The sequence below is a fragment of the Dasypus novemcinctus genome, chromosome X (genome assembly GCF_030445035.2).
Source record: "Dasypus novemcinctus isolate mDasNov1 chromosome X, mDasNov1.1.hap2, whole genome shotgun sequence".
Classification (NCBI taxonomy): domain Eukaryota; kingdom Metazoa; phylum Chordata; class Mammalia; order Cingulata; family Dasypodidae; genus Dasypus; species Dasypus novemcinctus.
The window spans coordinates 105,068,319-105,087,854 of NC_080704.1; positions in this window are offsets into that span (position 1 = coordinate 105,068,319).

The window sequence follows — 19,536 nt, forward strand, 5'->3', positions numbered from 1 at the left end:
AGATTCATGTAAATTGTGTAGAGTTATAGCAGTAGGTAGAGTACCTATAATGAGGTAGATGACTGAATATGGGAGGAATATGGTATGAAATAAAAAGCTATTGTTTTTGTGAGAGAGGGAAAAAGAGAAAAGAAATGTAATAGTTTCAAAAGTGGATAACAGAAAACAAAACAAAGGTATTAGAAATTAAGAGTTAGACACTTTGTGGATCAAAGAAAGGGAGGTGGAATATAGGAGAGACAGTAGATGATGGAGGATATCAAGATGTAGGGGAAAGGGGATAGTGTAGATAGCCAAAATCTATTCACACAGAAATGAGGCAGTAGAGGATGAGGAAACCCAGCAAATGTGAGGTGTTACCTGCAGCACCCATTGTATAGTTAAGATAAGAAGAAGATAGGGGACAAGAGAGAGAGAAAAAAAAAAAGAGAAGAAAGGAAGAAAGAAAAAGGGGGTGGGTAAAGGGTGGGGAACAGATAGGGAAAAGAGAAAAAAGATATACACCAACCACCACAGCCACAATACCAATTAAAAAAAAAAAACTAAATAACTGAAAAAAAAAGACTTTGGGGGATACACTGGGAGAAAAGACTAGGGGAAAATGCAATGTTAGCAATAAGAACATTGAAAAAATAAAATAAAAAATAAAATAGAATAAAAATAAAAACTAAACAAAAGAAAAAAATGCAAATGTTGAGGGCTAAGACATTCAAGGAACTCAGATGGACCTCAGAGCGTGATGGATTCAGGGATGGAAAGTCTGAGATATTGAAGACTCAAGAGGTGTGAGTCTCTGGGGTGTGGGCCACCAGGGTTTAGGCGACTCAGACCTGGCAACCTCAAATCTGGTTAACAGGAAGACTGGGAGCACCACAGTGCATCACAGCCTTCAGGGATCCCCGCAGCTGGGTGCCAGCCCTATGCGTGAGGTCACATCCACAAGCTCTATCCTGTGTTCTGTACCCCACAATTCACTCATTCACTGGGGTCTATTCTGTGGATGTATCACCAATTGACTTCAGGACCCCTCCCACCCTGTGATCCCCCGGAACAGCCACCTGGGGGTGCCTCTAGGCTGCAGCCAATTTAATGATGCAGATCAATAGCCAGGTCCAGGGGTGGGGCTCCAGCCGAAAACACTAATAACAGAGTCCAAACCCGAAATTCTCATGCTTCGCAAAATATTCCCCTCATCAGCTTCCAAATGTCTCCCACCCTGCCAGACCCTGGTGGCGTCTCTTTATTGCTCTCACTTTAAGTCCACTGTAGATCGGCAGCCGGGCTTGGGGGGGGCGCGTGGCTCTAGGCGGAAGCACTATTGTTTGTGTCTGCAATCAAAAATTCCCCCCGCTTTGCAATAAAACTCCCGTTTGTCTCCCCAAATCGGTCTGCAAGCACCTCCTGTCCTATTAACCCCCCAATAGGCTGCTCAGGGCTTATGAATTCCCCAGTACTGCAGAGCCTCCAAAAAAAAAAAACCGCCACAGTAGCGCCCACTGCCATGGCACCACCCACCCAAGGAGGGAGCTTTCTGCGCGCAACTGGGACCTCCATGTATATTTTATAGACATATTTTCTCTGTTACCTTCCCACCAAATCGATGTCCAGATACCTCCTGACCTGCAAAAATCCTGAAACAGCCCTGTCCCGAAGATCCTCCAACGCTGCCCAGCCACTTCTTTGCAGGAGATATTATCAGGTAAGCTCACTCAGCCACCCTCTTGCCCCGCCTCCCCTCAAGACATTATATATCCTACCATAACCCATCCAATGGACTGGGAGCGAGTGTGAACTACAATGTAAAGTATAATCCGTGCTGTGTAGCAAGGTTGCAAATGTATTGATCAAATGCAATTAATGTGCCACACTAATGAAAGAGTTCAGTCATGTGTTAGGAGTAGGAAAGTTGGGAATAGTGGTATATGGGATCCTCTTATATTTTTTAATGTAACATTTTTATGATATATGTATCTTAAAAAAATAAATTAAATAATCTATTAAAAAAAAGAGTGTCTCACTTACCTCACCCTAGTCTCTGACTTATACATAATGACCACATAATAACTATTTCTTTATTAGATCGATCAATGTGTAAGTATCCTTGGTACATTGACTGCATTGGCTGACTCAATAAATAATTACTTTGGAATGAATGAATGAACATTTTCTGAATGTCAGGTAATCAGATAAGTATTCTTTGAGCATTGTCTGATGGGTTAACTATTCAACTAAGCAATCCACTGTATAGGTACATTCTTAAAAATAGGGGGACCTTTGCCAGGTGATCAGGATTAGCATCACACATGATAAATCACATTAATATTATATACCCCCTGATATGACATAATGACATAATGGAAAGGACACATCACCTATGTGGTATTCTTCCCCAAAATTCATAACTCCAGTTTCACTGAGAATTCATTAGCCAAAAACAAATTGAGTGACATTTTACAAATTACCTGTCCAGTACTCTTTAAATGTTACAAAGTCATGAAAAATAAGGAAAGGTTAAAAAAAAAGTCACAGATTGGAGGTGAATAAGGAAACATGAGTACTACATAAAATGTTAAATCATAGACTCTATCCTGATCAGTAGAAGGACATTGGTGTAGCTTAGTTTACAGTAATGTACCAGTGTTAATAGCTAAGTTTTGATCAATATACCAAGGTTATATAACATGTTAAACATTAGTGGAAGCTGCATGAGAGATATATGAGAACTCTTTCTTCTGTTTATACTACTCTTTATAAACATAAGACTATTTCAAAATAATAAGTTAAAATAAAGAAGAGGAAGGTCAAAATAAAAAGAGAGAGATAGCAGTTAGGGGCTCAGGAAACAAAATTCCCTAGGAGAGATGAAAGAGTCCTTAAAAGTCACACACAAACACATGCAATGTTTATCTGAGACTGTTATTTTTTGGTCTACAAATTTCTTCCAAAACTCTTTTCAAGGCAGCTAGACCTGCTAGTATACAATTTTTCTAGTTCTGAAATTATCATCATCATACTTTATCCTACAGTGTTTTAGTTAAAGACAAAAACAAATTTTTTAAAAAGGCAACGAGATATTAAACTGTTGTAACAAATTAGAGTGAGTATGTCTATCTCAGATGGTTTATAAATGGGATTTTGGCTAACAGGGATAGTCTATGGATGTAAATGTCAATTGAAAGACAGCTAGAGAATAATTTAGGGACTGAAAAATGTAGTGAACCTAGGGATGGATGGGGATTGTTGTTAATATAATAGTACAAGTACAAGAATGTCCTTCTAGGAGGTATAACAAATATATATCATTGTTGCAAGGAGCAAAGAACATGGAGAAACATGGGAAAAATACATTTAATGTAACTTATGGACTATAGTTAACAATATTGAAATAATCTTGTATCAATGTCAAATAAGGTACTGTCAAATAGGGGATATGGAAAAAATACCAAATTACACTATAGACCATTGGAGTGGTAATAGACTAAAGATGTTATTGCAAAATCTATAACAAATGTTCCACAACAATGTAAGGTGTTGACTCTCTATGCCTAGAGGACCCTGCACCAAATCTTGGTGTGTATTTCTGTCCTTCCCTTCCATCTCTCAGCAAGCTCTGTTCTTTCCCCCATTTCCAAGATAATTTTTTTGTGCTGACCTGAAAAAAAGTGAGGTATTGGTGGAACAGTGCTGGGGAATTCTGCACATTTTGCATGGTTGTTTATAAGTTCATAGCTTCTCTAAATATATATATTATATTTATATAATATATATTATATATAATATAATATATTATATATAATTATGTTCATACACACACAAGAAGCAATGAAGAACATTCCAGACAACACATTTCCTTGTCAATCCACCCTGGACAATTACCAAGCCATTCCATATTCCCTAGTGTTTGAATATGCATACTGGTTTTTTGAAGCCTGAGAGGGATTAGATCTTCCTGAGAATCTTAACAGCAGTTGTAAGAAGAAAACCATAAGCACAGTGTAGACTTTCCCACATGAAGTGTATTTTGCAGCATTTAAGACATTTTGGAAATGAAGGCTAGCTTGTAGCTGATCTTTCACAATAGCTGTGTGACCACCTGGTTTGGTTTTGAATTATCCCTATTGATTCTCAGGAAAATGAAATACTGAATTCACCATGTAACTTTATTAATAAATTCCAAACCAATATCAGCCTTGCCAAGCTCTGTCCCATCTACAGAAGGGAACAGCATGTAGGTTGCCTGGCTCCAGCCTGACTCAAGCTGTAACGTATTTGTGCATGTTATTGAGAGTTCCCTTTCCAAGATTGTTTTTTTAAGTTGGCTTGCAACCTTAATGTCACCTACATCTTTAACTGCAGAAGTCCTTTGAAAAGGAAATTCTTACACAAGCAACAGCAAAGATGGCAACAATTATTCTAGTCTCTGAAACTTACTAATTAGTGATCAAACCTTCTAAAAGCCATTCCCAAAGCCTTAGCTTGCGTGCAGATTTATGTATAATTAAAATGCTTTACAACCAGCTTCTTCTTCACCTCTGATCTCTTTAAAAAGAGTATAAAACATCAGTTTTTAATTTCCAGTATGGTAGGTTTTCATCTCCTCTGTTTTTGAAATTGCAGAGAGCTGCCTAACTTTTAGTGGTTCTGCCTTTTGGATGAAGAGACACTGCTAGGTCTACTTTAAAAAAGTGACTTGAATTGTCACATGAAATTTAAACCTTTAAATTGTGTGTATGGAAAGTATCAAGAAGCTTTGTGGCTTGCAATGAAGGCATTCTCTCTTTTTTCCATTAATTTTTAAACTTGTAAAAACTCCTCTTGCTGCATATGTCCTAATTCATAGCTTCTTATTAATTTTTCCAATTTTCAAACTGACTTCAGAAGAAAATTTCAGCAATCTATTTAATAGGAATATTTACAGACAAAAAGCAAGCAAGCATGTGAACTACTATTTGAACACTGATGTTCATAGCAACATTATTCACAATTGCTAAAATATGGAAATAGCACAAGTGTCCATCAACTGATATATGGATTAAAAATAATGTGGTATCTACATTCAGTGGAAAACTATTCAGCTTAAGAAAAAATGAGGGGGGCGGGGCAAGATGGTGGCTGAGTGAACTTACCTGATAATCTCTCCTGCAAAGAAGTGGCTGGGCAGCATTGGAGGTTCTTCAGGACCAGGCTGTTTTGGGATGATTTTTGCAGGGCAGGAGGAGTCTAGACATCGATTTGGTGGGAAGGTAACAGAGAAAATTCATCTATAAGATATAATTGAGACTCTATTACATGGAGGTGGGAGCTCCGCGCCTGGCGCTCCCTCCTGGGGTGGGCGGAGCTATGGCCCCGGCCCAGCATCGGCGATTTCTGGAGGCTCTGCGGTACTGGGGAATTCATAAGCCCTGAGTGGGTTATTGGGGGGTTAACAGGACAGGGGGCCTTTGCAGAACAATTTGGGGAGACAAATGGGAGTTTGATTGCGAAGCGGGGAATTTTTGATTGCGGACACAAATAATAGCATTTCCACCTAGAGCCCCGCCCCCCCAAGCCCGGCTACCGATCTGCAGAGAACTTAAATTGCTAGCAATAAAGAGACGTCATCAGGAGGCTGTCTCAGGGTCTGGCAGGTTGGGAGACGTCTGGAAGCCGATTAGGGGAATATTTTGCGAAGCGTGGGAATTTCAGTTTTGGACTCTGTTATCGGCATTTCCGGCTGGAGCCCCACCCCCGGGCCTGGCTTCTGATCTACGTCATTAAATTGGCTGAAGCCTAGAGGCGCCCCCAGATGGCTGTTCCAGGGGCTTACAGGGTGGGAGGTGTCCTGAAGCTGAACTGGTGATACATTCACAGAATAGACCCCAGTGAGTGAGTGAACTGCTGGGTTCAGACACATAAGATAGAGTTTCCACATGAGATCTCACCCATAGGGCTGGCACCCAGCTACAGGGATCCCTGAAGGCTGCGTTGCACTGCGGTGCACCCAGGCTCCCTGTTAACCAGATTTGAGGTTGCCAGGTCTGAGTCCCCTAAACCCTGGTGGCCCACATCCCAGAGACTCACACCTCTTGAGTCTTCAATATCTCAGAAGTTCCATCCCCGATCCATCATGCCCTGAGGTCCATCTGTGGACCTTGAATATCCTAGCCCTCACCGTTTGTGTTTTTTCTTTTTTGTTTTGTTTTGTTTTGTTTTTATATTTTATTTTATTTATTTTTTTAATTTCGTGATTGCTAACCCTGCATTATCTCCTAGTATTTTCGCCCAGAGTATCCCCCAAAGTCTTTTTTTGTGTTTTTCATTTTTTTGTTGTTGTTGTTTTTCAGTTATTTAGGGTTTTTTTTGGGGGGGGTTGTTGTTGTTGCTGCTGTGGTTGTTCTATATCTTTTTTTTTCTTTTCCCTACTTGTTCCCCTCCCTTTACCTATCCCCTTTCTCTTTCTTCCTTTCTTCTCTTTTTTTTTCTTCTCTCTCTTGTCCCTCATTTTCTTCCTATTTTATATTATCTTAATTATACAATAGGTGCTGAAGGGAACACCTCACATTTACTGGGTTTCCTCATCCGCTGCTGCCTCATTTTTGTGTGAATTGATTTTAGCTATCTACACTATATGCTTTCCCCTACAACTTGATATCCCCCATCATCTACTGTCTCTCCTATATCCAACCTCCCTTTCTTTGATCCACAAAGTGTCTAACTCTTAATTTCTAATACCTTTGTTTTGTTTTCTGTCTTTTATCCACTCTTGAAACTATTGCCTTTCTTTTCTCTTTCCCTCTCTCATGAAAACAATAGTTTTTAAATTCATACCATATTCCTCCCTTATTCAGTCGACTACCTCATTATAGGTACTCTACCTACTGCTATAACTCTACACAACTTACATGAATCTAATATCCATTCTCCCAGATCTCATATTGTTGCTCTGTTAACATTTATCACCAATACTACTTTACACTTTTTCCTTGCTTACACAATTGCTTTTCCCTGGTCCTAATACTTTCCTTTAAAGTGAACTCAACCAGCAATAAGAAATTAGAATAAGAAGAACAAAATGAAAAAAAGAAGATATAACACTTATGCAAAAATAACAGCTAATTAATCCCCAAGACTAGACAAAGAAGCTAAGCAACAGATTAAACCAGTCAAGATAAAGTGATGACCAGACAGCAAAAAAAATCTACAAAACAAACCACTAATCAAGAAAAGATGCCTGAACACAATGAACAAACTAAAAACCAGGAAGGGGAGCAGAACATCGCACAAGTAATTAAAGATCTCAGAACATTTACTACTGACAAATTTAATGAAGTAAAGGAAGCGGTTAACAACATGAAGACAAGACTTGGAGGGGAAATTGCAGACATACACAAAAAGATAACAGATATGATGGGAATGAACACCACAGTTAAAGAAATCAAAAATACACTTGCAGCAAATATCAGCAGACTAGAAGAGGCAGAGCAGAGAATTAGTGATGTGGAAGACACTATATCAGAAATCAAACAGATAGTAGAATTGGTCGATAAGAAGATAGAAAAAACCCAGCTAGGACTTATGGACCTGAATGACAATGCAAAACGTTCAAATATACGTATTATAGGCATCCCAGAAGGAGAAGAGAAGGGAAAGGGTTCAGAAGGAGTGTTGCAGGAAATAATGGCTGAAAACTTCCCAAATCTACCGAAAGAGACAGATGTACATATCGAAGAAGCACAGCGCACTCCACTCATCATAAACCCCAACAGGCCCACCCCAAGAAATATACTTGTCAAATTTTCCAATGTTCAAGAGAAAGAGAAAATTCTAAAAGCAGCAAGAGAAAAGAAAACCATCACATAGAAGAGAAGCTCCATAAGATTAAGTGCTGATTTCTCATCTGAAACCATGGAGGCAATAAGGCAGTGGTATGATATAGTCAAGGAACTAAAAGAAAAAAATTTCCAACCAGGAATACTCTATCCAGCTTAACTAGCATTCAAAAATGATGGAGAGTTCAAAATATTCACAGATAAACAGAAACTGAAAGAGTATGCCAACAAGAAACCTCCCCTTCAAGAAATTCTAAAGGGAGTTCTGCAGGAAGAAAGGAAAAAACAGAAAAGGCAGAATTCAAGGAGAGTTTAAGAGCAACAAAAAAGACAAAAAGAGAAGGGAAAAATAAACAAACAAAATATGACAAACACAAGTCCAAATAAAATATGGCTAATGCAAATAATTCCTTGAAAGTAATAACACTGAATGTCAACGGATTAAACTCACCTATCAAAAGATTCAGACTGGGACACTGGATAAGGAAATATGACCCATCTATATGCTGTCTACCAGAGACACATCTTAGACCCAGAGACTCATGGAGGCTGAAAGTGAATGGTTGGAAAACAATCATAAAGCAAACAATAACCAAAAAAAGGCAGGAGTAGCTATATTAATATCCAACAAAATAGACTTTAAATGTGAAATAATTCTGAGAGACACAGAAGGATACTACATATTAGTGAAAGCAACAATCTGTCAAGAAGATCGAACGGTCATAAATATTTATGCTCCTAACAAGGGTGCATCTAAATATGTGAGGCAAATGCTGGAAAAAATAAGTGAAAGAATAGATGCATCTACAATTATAGTGGGGGATTTTAATACACCACTATCAACTCTGGACAGAACATCTCAAAAGAGAATCATTAAAGAAACAAAATATTTGAACAGTATATTAGACTAGCTGGATCTAATAGACATATATAGATCATTACACCCAAACACAGCAGGATATATATTTTTCTCAATTGCACATGGATCATTCTCCAAGATAGACCATATGCTAGGCCACAAAGAAAGGTTTAGTGAATTCAGAAAGATCGAAATCATACAAAACAATATCTCTGACCACAGTGGAGAAAAGCTGGAAATTTGCAAGGGGCAGAGGCAAATATTTCACACCATGATTTGGAAATTAAACAGCACACTCTTAGAAAAACAGTGGGTCAAAGAGGAAATCTCATAAGAAACCAATGATTATCTTGAAACAAATGATAATGATAAAACAACAGACCAAAATTTATGGGATGCAGGAAAAGCAGTACTGAGAGGGAAATTGATAGCCATAAATTCATACATCAAAAAAGAAGAAAGAGCAAAAATTGAAGAACTAACTGCACATTTGGAGGAATTAGAAGAAAAACAACAAATTAATTCAACAGGAAGAAGAGGGAAGAAAATAACAAAGATAAGAGCAGAACTAAATGAAATAGAAAATAAGAAAGCACTTGAAAAGATAAAGACCAAGAGCTGGTTTTTTGAGAAGATCAACAAAATTGACAAACCTTTAGTGAGACTAACAAAGAAAAAAAGAGAGAAGATGCAAATACACAAAATAAGAAATGAGAAAGGAGATATTGCCACTGACCCCACAGAAATAAAGACTATCTTAAGAGGATACTTTGAAAAACTATATGCCCACAAAAATGACAATTCAGAGGAAGTGGACAAATTCGTAGAAGCACATAAGCAGCCCATATTGATGAAAGAAGAAATTGATGATCTCAACAAACCAATCACAAGCAAAGAGATAGAATCAGTCATTAAAAATCTCCCAAATAAGAAGAGCCCAGGGTCAAATGTTTTCAGATGTGAATTCTATGAAACATTCCGGAAAGAAGTAACACCAATCCTGCTGAAATTATTCCAAAACATCAAAACAGAAGGAACATTGCCTAACTCCTTCTATGATGCCAACATTACCCTAGTACCAAAGCCAAAGAAAGACACCACAAGAAAGGAAAATTACAGACCAATTTCTCTAATGAACCTAGATGCAAAAATCCTCAACAAAAGACTTGCTAACCGTATTCAACAAGACATTAAACGAATTACAAACCACAAACAAGTGGGATTCATTCCACGTACGCAAGGTTGGTTCAACATAAGAAAACCAATCAATGTAATACACCATATAAACAGATTGAAGGAAAAAAACCACATGATTATATCTATAGATGCAGAAAAAGCATTTGACAAAATGCAGCACACTTTCTTGATGAAAACACTCCAAAAGATCAGAATAAAAGGAAATTTTTTGAACATGATAAAAGTATATATGAAAAACCTACAGGCAACATTGTTTACAACGGAGAAATCCTAAAATCCTTCCCTCTAAAATCAGGAACAAGACAAGGATGCCCACTGTCTCTCCTTCTATTTAACATTGTCTTAGAAGTACTTTGCTCTTGAGCACTGAGGCAAGAACCAGATATAAAAGGCATTCAAATTGGAAAGGAAGAAGTCAAAATTTCATTATTTGCAGATGACGTGATCCTATACATAGAAAACCCTGAGAAATCTACAACAAAGCTTCTAGAACTCATAAATGAGTTTAGTAAAGTCACAGGTTATAAGATCAATGTGCAAAAATCAGTAGCATTTCTGTACAGCAATAATGAGCAAGATCAGGCGGAAATCAGGAAACAAATACCATTTACAACAGTAAATTAAAAAACAAATATTTAGGAATAAATTTAACTAAAGGTGTAAAAAACTTATACAGTGAGAACTATACAAGACTGGTCAAGGAAATCAAAGAAGACCAAAAATAAATGGAAGAATACTCCCTGTTCATGGATAGGAAGACTAAATATTATTATGATGTCTATCCTAGCAAAACTGATCTACACATCCAATGTAATCCCAATAAAAATCAACACAGCCTTCTTTAAGGAACTGGAAAAACTAACTGTGAAATTTATTTGGAAAGGAAAGAGGCCCCAAATAGCCAAAGACATATTGAAAAAGAAAAACAAAATTGGAAGAATCACACTACCTGACTTCAAAACATACTACAAAGCTACAGTAGTGAAAACAGCATGGTATTGGCATAAGGAGAGACACACAGACCAATGGAATCGAATTGAAAGCTCTGATATAGAACTACATATATATAGCCATATAATATTTGATAAAGCCACCAAACCCTCTCAACTGGGAGAGAATGGCCTATTCAACAAATGGTGCCTGGAGAACTGGATATCCATATGTAGAAGAATGAAAGAGGATTACCATCTCACACCTTATACAAAGATCAACTCAAGATGGATCAAAGACCTAAATATAAGAGCCAAGACCATAAAGACCTTGGAAAGCAGTGTAGGAAAACATCTACAGGACCTTGTAAAAGGAAATAGCTTCATGAACTTCACACCAAAAGCACGAGCAGCAAAAGAACAAATAGATAAATGGGGCTTCCTCGAAATTAAAGCCTTCTGCATCTCAAAGGAGTTTGTCAAGAAAGTAAAAAGGGAACCCACACAATTGGATAAAATATTTGGCAACCATTTATCTGATAAGAGACTTATAACTTGCATATATAAAAAACTCCTGTATCTTGAAAATAAAAAAATAAACAACCCATTTAAAAAATGGGAAAAAGATTTAAACAGACACTTCTCCAAAGAAGAAATACAAATGGCTAAAAAGCACATGAAAAAAATGCTCCAAATCTCTAGCTATCAGGGAAATGCAAATCAAAACTACAATGAGATACCATCTTACTCCCATAAGACTGGCAGGTATGAAAAAAACAGAAGAATACAAATGCTGGAGAGGATGTGAAGAAATGGGAACACTCATCCACTGCTGGTGGGAATGCAGAAGGATCCAACCATTCTGGAGGACAGTTTGGCGGTTTCTCAAAAAACTATCCATATATTTGCCATAGGACCCAGAAATTCCACTGCTGGGTATATACCCAGCAGAACTGAAAACAAGGACACAAACCGATATGTGCACACCAATGTTCATAGCAGCATTGTTCACTATCGCCAAAAGTTGGAATCAACCCAAATGCCCATCAACAGATGAGTGGATCAATAAAATGTGTTATATAGATACAATGGAATACTACTTGGCTTTAATGACAAATAAACTACAAACACACATGATAACATGGATGAATCTTGAGAACCTTATGTTGAGTGAAGCAACCCAGGCATTGAAGGACAAATACTACATGACCTCAATGATATGAAATAAGCAAGCTGCCTCAGAGAGCTAGAGACTGGAAGATAGGCTTACAGAAAATCTGGGGGTGGAGGAAGGATGTGAGCTGACGTCTGCAGGGGTGAAATCTATGATGAGCTGGTGGTAAGTATGAGCACAAAGGAGATGAAATGGGGGCAAGGGGTTGTCTTTGGGTGGGGCTTTGTGGGTTTGAGGGGTACTGGGGATGTACGGAGGGGTAATATTGCCCAAAAAATTGGGGGGAGGAAGGGGCAACATACGAACATAGGAGAGTGTCAGGTGTTGGTTGAGAATAAAATGCTGAAAAAACCGTATCAAAATATAATTAAGAGGGTTACCTGTTTAGAATGCTCAGAGGGGATGGTCTGACGTGGGATGGACTCCTGGGGAGTGTCTGAGTGCTCATTTTGCCAGGGTGGGTTGTACCATTGGGTAGAGACCCAAGTAGTGAGAGTGGGGTGGACCCACATCCTGGAGAGGACTAATGCCATCAAATAGAGGGAACTGTATCTCTCGAGAGAAAGGGTGGCTCCCAGGGCATTAGGGTAGTTGAGCAAGTCAGGCCCTGAACACTGTTGCAAGTATCTCTGGACTTTGCTCCTCAGGAAATGGAGATTGGCTGTCGCTGTGGGCCCCCAGGGGAGGGGAAAATGGATGTTGAATGGATGAAACCAAGGTAAATATGGGGGCAAGAGAGGAGTTTTGTGAGAGTCCACAAGGATGAATATAAAATATGTAATATTACACCAAAAACATACAGGGGACGACAGGCTAATAATGTAAACCATAATATAAAACATAGGATAACTAAAAAATTTAGAGAACTGTATATCCTAAATTATGGACCACAATGTAAGTACAGATGTCACCTTGTTTGAAAGCTATTGTCTGGGAGTCTGTACATCAGTTTCAGTAAATATGATATGAATAAGTTGAAAGATTATCGCTGTGGAAGGGAAAAGGTTTTTATGGTGGATGTGTAGGAGTAATATATATTGTATATATGAATTACTGTGACCTAGGCCTCCTGTGAAGAGAAGATCAATATTTAGGAAAAAAGAAAAGAAAAAGATAGGATGTAGAATTTTTCTAAATCAATATATATTCTATAGCTAACCTTTAAACTCATCACTATATTCCATTTTACTAGTAAGGGAACCTGATATTATATTGGGCTTCACTTTTCAGAACGTTTTGTTTCACAGAGTGGTTCAACAATGGCAGTGGAGGAATACTGGTATGGGATATCATGGACAGGCGATATATGGTTGACAGGGAGTTATACAGGGCATATGTCCAGGGGGCATGGAAATGTTTGGATATACTCATAGTGGAAACAATTAAAAACAACAGCTGGGGGGATACTGGGTTACTGGCCAGGGGGGCTCTGTCGTGGTCCCTAGGGGAGCAGTTGCAGTCCCCCATGTGCAAAGGTAAGGATCAGGAAGGAATGATGGCCACAAGTGAGCCCCTGATACTGATGACTATGCTTGTGAGCCTATACGCCTGAAATAAGAACAAGGCCTAGAGCAGCACTGTGCCTATGAGTTCCGTCCTGACAGCCTCCGTGATACTCAAATGTGGCCAGTCTCAAAGCCAAACTCTGCATGTGAATGCAATGCCTTCCCCCCAGCCTGGGATATGACACCCGGGGATGAGCCTCCTTGGCACCGAGGGATCACTACCAAGTACCAGCTGATGATGCAACTAGAAAATGACCTTGAATTAAAGGTTCAATACAGACCAGCAGAATATCACTGTCTACATATAATAAAAGGAATTAAAAATACTGTTTGACCTAAAGTAAGGGGGAAATTGAAAGGACAAATGAGTTTATATGGCTATGAGTCTCTACAAAAGAGTCTGGAGGTTGTCAGAAGGATTGCCTTTATGCACACCTGAGCAGAGTCTCAGAGACAGATAAAGTAGATACAACCCCAGGTATTGGTCCTTTTGAGGGCTAAAGAGACCCACAGGTTCTATAGTCATGGCAGATGGGGTTGAGTGCCATGTCAGTTGGCCCTTCTTTGGAGTTGGTGTTTCTGCGTGATGGAGCTGGACTCAGATGGGATCTCTTTTCACAAGCCTTTCATGCTACTTTCCTCGAATTGTAGTTGGTGCTGGGGCTTAAGGTATATCCAGGGGATTTGAATCTCTGGACTGACAATATGATAGCCATGCCCTGACCTCAACAGACTTCAGCTCCTACACTCTGATTTATTGGACTTACTCCACTCAGCTAACATGGAGTTGAAGAATGTCAACCACCACACCATGGAGCCTAGAGTGCCTACAACTGAACGTAGTAGGATTGCATCCAGTATCCATGTGGAATCTAAACCCCCTCTTGACATAGATGTGGAATGGACACAACCAAGCCAAGGTCCACAGGAAGGAGGAATACAGTAAGGATCAGAGTGGACTTAATGATATTCTATTCATGAACAGTTGTGGTTAATAATCGAGAAAACGTGGCACTGATGTGGAAAAAGAGGCCATGGTGGCTGCTGGGTGTGGGGAAGGGGAGGAAGAGATGAGATGTGGAGGCATTCTCGGGACTTGGAGTTGTCCTGGGTGGTGCCCCAGGGACAATTGCAGGATGCTCTATGTCCTCCCATGGCCCACTGGATGGAACATGGGAAAGTGTAGGCTATGGTGTGGAACATGGGGCATTGGGTGCAGCGATGCCTGGAGGTGTACTCACCAGATGCAATGGATGTGACATGATGATGGGGGAGAATGTTATTGGGGGGGGGGGAGTGGTGGGTTGGGCATAGTGGGGGTGAATGGGGACCTCATATTTTTTTAATGTAATATCTTTTTAAAAAATGAATAAATTGAGTAGAATTTGAAAAAAAAAAGAAAAAATGAAATGGCAACACATATGACAACATGGATGAGCCTTGAGGACATTATGTTGAGTGAAATAGGCCAGAAATGAAAGGAGAAATTTTGTATAGTCTCACTAACATAAACAAAATATGTTGAGTAAACTCAAGGATGTAATGCTACAATATAGGTTCCTGGTAGATAGAATGTGGGTTGAGAATGGGAGCTGATGCTTAATATGTGCAGAATTTTTAATAAGGTTTATTGCAAAATTGTGGAAATGAATACAGATAATGGTAACATATTATACTGAGTATAACTAACATTGCTGATTTATAAATCTAATTGTGACTGAAAGGGGTAGTCTGGACATATATGCCAATTGAAAGGAAGCTAGAGAATTGTATATCATAGTGATTTCTGTGGTGTATGAAGATTGTGTTTATTAGTATAAATATAAGAATGTTCATCTTTTCCAAAGTGTTAAGAGTACAGTGATACTGAAGGTGAAGATGGTCAACCACCACACCAGGGAACCAAGAGTGCCTATAACTGCAAGGAGAATTGAATCAACCATCAACCATGTGGGGTCTAAGCCCCCTCTCAATTTAGAGGTGGAGTGGACATCACCATCCCAGGGTCCACAAGATGGAGGAATAAAATATGGATTAGAATAGACTTACTGGTATTCTACTATAGAACTGTGTGACTAGCAATGGAAGAAATTGTAGCATTGATGTGGAGAAAGTGGCCACAGCAGTTGCTGAGGGGAGGGAGAGGAAAGAAGAGATGAGATGTGGGGGCACATGAATCATTCTTCATGGTAGACCACAAGCTAGGGCACAGAACAAATATCAATGAAACCAGAAACATCAAAATTACACAAAGTACTGTCTAGTACCACAATGTAATGAAACTTGAAATCAGTAAGGGGCAGAAAACCAGATTAGGCACAAAGATATGGAAGATAAACAACACACTCCTAAAAAAACAGTAGGTCAAAGAGAAAATTGCAAAAGAAATCAATTAATACCTTGAAACAAATGAAAATGACAACACAGCATATCAAATCCTATGGAACATTTATGTAATCTAAGTATCTCTTAAAAAATAAAAATACATATTATTAAAAACATAATTAAAAATTTCTTTGGAATGCAACAAGAGCTGTACTGAGAGGGAAATTCATAGCCATAAACACATATATCAAAATAGCAGAGCTAAAATCAAAGATCAAACTGTATATCTTGAGGAATTAGAAAATGAACAACATACTAACCCCAAAGGAAGAAGAAAGAAGGATATAACAAAGATTAGTGCAGAACTAAATGAAATGGAAAATAAGAAGGCACTAGAAAAAATAAATAAAACCAAAAGCTGGTTCTTCAGAGAATTAATAAATTTAAAAGTCCCTTGGATAGACTAACAAAGAAAAAAGAGAAAAAATGTAAACACATAAATTAAGAAACAAGGAAGAGGTTAACATCACTGACCCCACAGAAATAAAGAGTATCACAAAAGGATACTTTGAAAAATTGTAATCCAACAAGATAGGTAATTTAGAGAAAATGGACAAATTCTTAGAAACACATAAACGCCTACATTGATGAAATAAAAATTGATGAACTCAACAAAATATAGCAAGTAATGAGATAGACTTAGTCCTCACAAACCTGCCAACTAAGAAGAGCCCATTACCAGGTAGCTTCACAGGAGAATTTTACCAAGAATTCCAGAAAGAACTATCACCAATACTGCTTAAACTCTTCCAAAAAAAATAGAAGTGGAGGAACATTACCTAACTCATTCTATGATGCCAACTTCACCTTAAAACTAAAGCCACATGAAGACACAACAAGAAAGGAAAGCTATGGACCAATCTCTCTAATGAAGATAGATGTTAAATCCTGAAAAAAAAAAACTTTCTAATCATGTTCAACAAAACATCAAATGATTTATGCATCATGACCAAGTTAGTTTCATCCCTGATATGTAAGGATGATTCATCCTAAGAAAATCAATCTATGTAAAAACACCACATAAACATACTGAAAGAAAAAAATAACATGATCATCTCTATAGATGCAGAAAAAGCATTTGACAAAATACATCACCCTTTCCTAATAAAAACACTGCAAAAGAGAATAGAAGGAAACTTCCCCATCATGATAAATGGTTTATATGAAAAAAAAACAGAACTAACCTCACACTCATTGGTGAAATCCTAAAAGCTTTTCCTCTAAGATATGGAACAAGACAACAATGCCCATTTTCAGTGTTCTTATTTAACATTGTGTTAGAAGTACTTGCTTGAGCACTTAGGCAAGAAAAACATATAACAGACATCAGAATTCAAAAAGAAGTGAAAATTTCACTTTGTATACTACATGATCCTAAATATAGACAGTCCCAAGAAATGTACAGCAAAGTTTATAGACCTTATAAAAGAGCTCAGCAAAATAGCAGGTTATAAGATCAGTGTGAAAAAATCAGTAGCACTTCTGAACACCAATAATGAGCAATCTGAGGAGGAAATCAAGAAAAAAATCCCATTTACAATAACAACTAAAATAAATATCTAGGAATAAATTTAACTAAAGTTGTAAACAACTTATATCCAGAAAACTACACAACACTGTTAAGGGAAATCAAAGAAGACATAAATAAATGGAAGAATATTCTCTCTTCATGGATAGGAAGACTAAACATCATTAAGGTGTCTACCCTGCCCAACATTATTTTCGGATTTAACACAATCACAATAAAATTCACCACAGCATTTTTACTGAATTTGAAAAGCTAACTATGAAATTTATTTGGAAGGGCAAGGGGTCACCAGTAGCCAAAGATATATTGAAAAAGAGAAATGAAATAGGAGGAATCACACTTCCTGACTTTAAAACATACTAAAGGCTACAGTGGTCGAAACCACATGGTATTAGCAGAAAGATAAACATGATGACTTATGGAACCAAATTGATGGTTCTGATATAGATCACCACATATACAGTCACCTGATATTCGACAAGGCCACCAAGCCCATGCAACTGGGAGAGAATGGCCTCTTTAACAGATAGTGCTTGGAAAATTGGATAACCATATGAAAAAGAATGAGATGGAGAGGAATTGTGGGGACATGAAGGATGGAATACACAGATAAGGGTCAGCTCTCACTAAAACAACAGAGAAAAAGTCAGAAGCTGCCTTGGGAGCCTGCTTTGGGACACAGTAAACCAGGATGCTACTGCTTCACAACTCACAAAAAAATGAGGGTCAGAGAGACAAAGAAGCCAGAACAATTGTGAGTTACTAAACCTCCCAGCTTCTGGGAAGGGCTTCTCTCCACTACACCCAAGATATTAAGTAAGGATAAAACTCTTGGTGAATTGTCTGAGTGTAAAGCAGACATCTACCTTCACAGGAAGGTTCTCTGAGTCATCTTGGAGGGTACTGAACAGATAGAGAAGCCGGAGGAAAATTATAGTTCAGTTACTTGGTGGCTGAAAGCTGCACACATACCTGGCCTTCAAGGTAGACAGACAAGGTGGAGCACCTGGCCCTCTGCTCCAAATGGGAGAGTGAATGCAGATTCCCTGTGAGGAAGAAGGGTCTGGGAGGGTGGACAGTGATTTCTTTGTGGTAATTTTAGCCAACTTCGCCCCACTTGAATATCAGAAGAAACCAACACTGGACAGGGAGAGAGAGGGGAAGCTCCTAAGGCAGGTAGTCATGCCCACCCACCTACGTAAAGAGAATTACACCAGAGAGGAGGCAGAGGCAGGTGGCTGATCAGCATCACTCCAGTGGACTGCAGAGAATCTAACTTGCCTGAGGAAAAAGGGGCAGGTAACCTTCTGAAAGGCTCATTAACCTAAGGAGGCAGAATAGCTCAGTGGAAGAATTCCTGCCTAGCATATACAAAGTCCCCCACCCTTCCTTGGGAAGATTTCTGCCACGTTAACAGATATGATGGTGATGAATGGCACAATGCAAGATATTGAAAATACACTGGAAGCACACAACAGATTGAAAAGGCAGAGAAAAAATCAGCAATGTGGAAGTCAGTACATCAGAAATCAAGCAGATAATAGAAAAGATATATAAAAATATAGAAAAATTTCAGCAGGGACTTAGGGATTTGAATGACAATATGAAATGCACAAACATACACATTATAGCCATACAAGAGGAAAAAGAGAAGGGAAAGAGGCAGAAAGAATGTTGGAGGAAATAATGGCTGAAAACTTTCCAATCCTGTTGAAGGAGATGGATGTACATTTTCAGGAAGAGCAGAGCACCCAAAACTGTATAAATCCTAATAGAGCTACTCCAAGACACATACTGTCAAATTGTCCAATGCTCAAGACAGAGAGAAAATTGAAAGCAGCTAAAGAAAAGAGAACCATCACAAACAAGGGAAGCTCAGTAAGATTAAAGGCTGATTTCTCTGAAACAATGGACTCAAGAATGCATTGGTATTATATAGTTAAGGTTCTGACAGAAAAACATTTCCAGGCAAGAATTCTTTATCCAGCAAAGCTGGACTTTCAAAATATGGGAGAGCTCAAAATATTCACAGATAAACAGAAATTAAGAAAACATGTTAAATAGAAGAACAGAAGAGCCACGTTTAGGGAAACCACAACTGAGTCCACCTGTTACCCTGAGGAACATAAATTATAAGGTAGGGCCCACTGG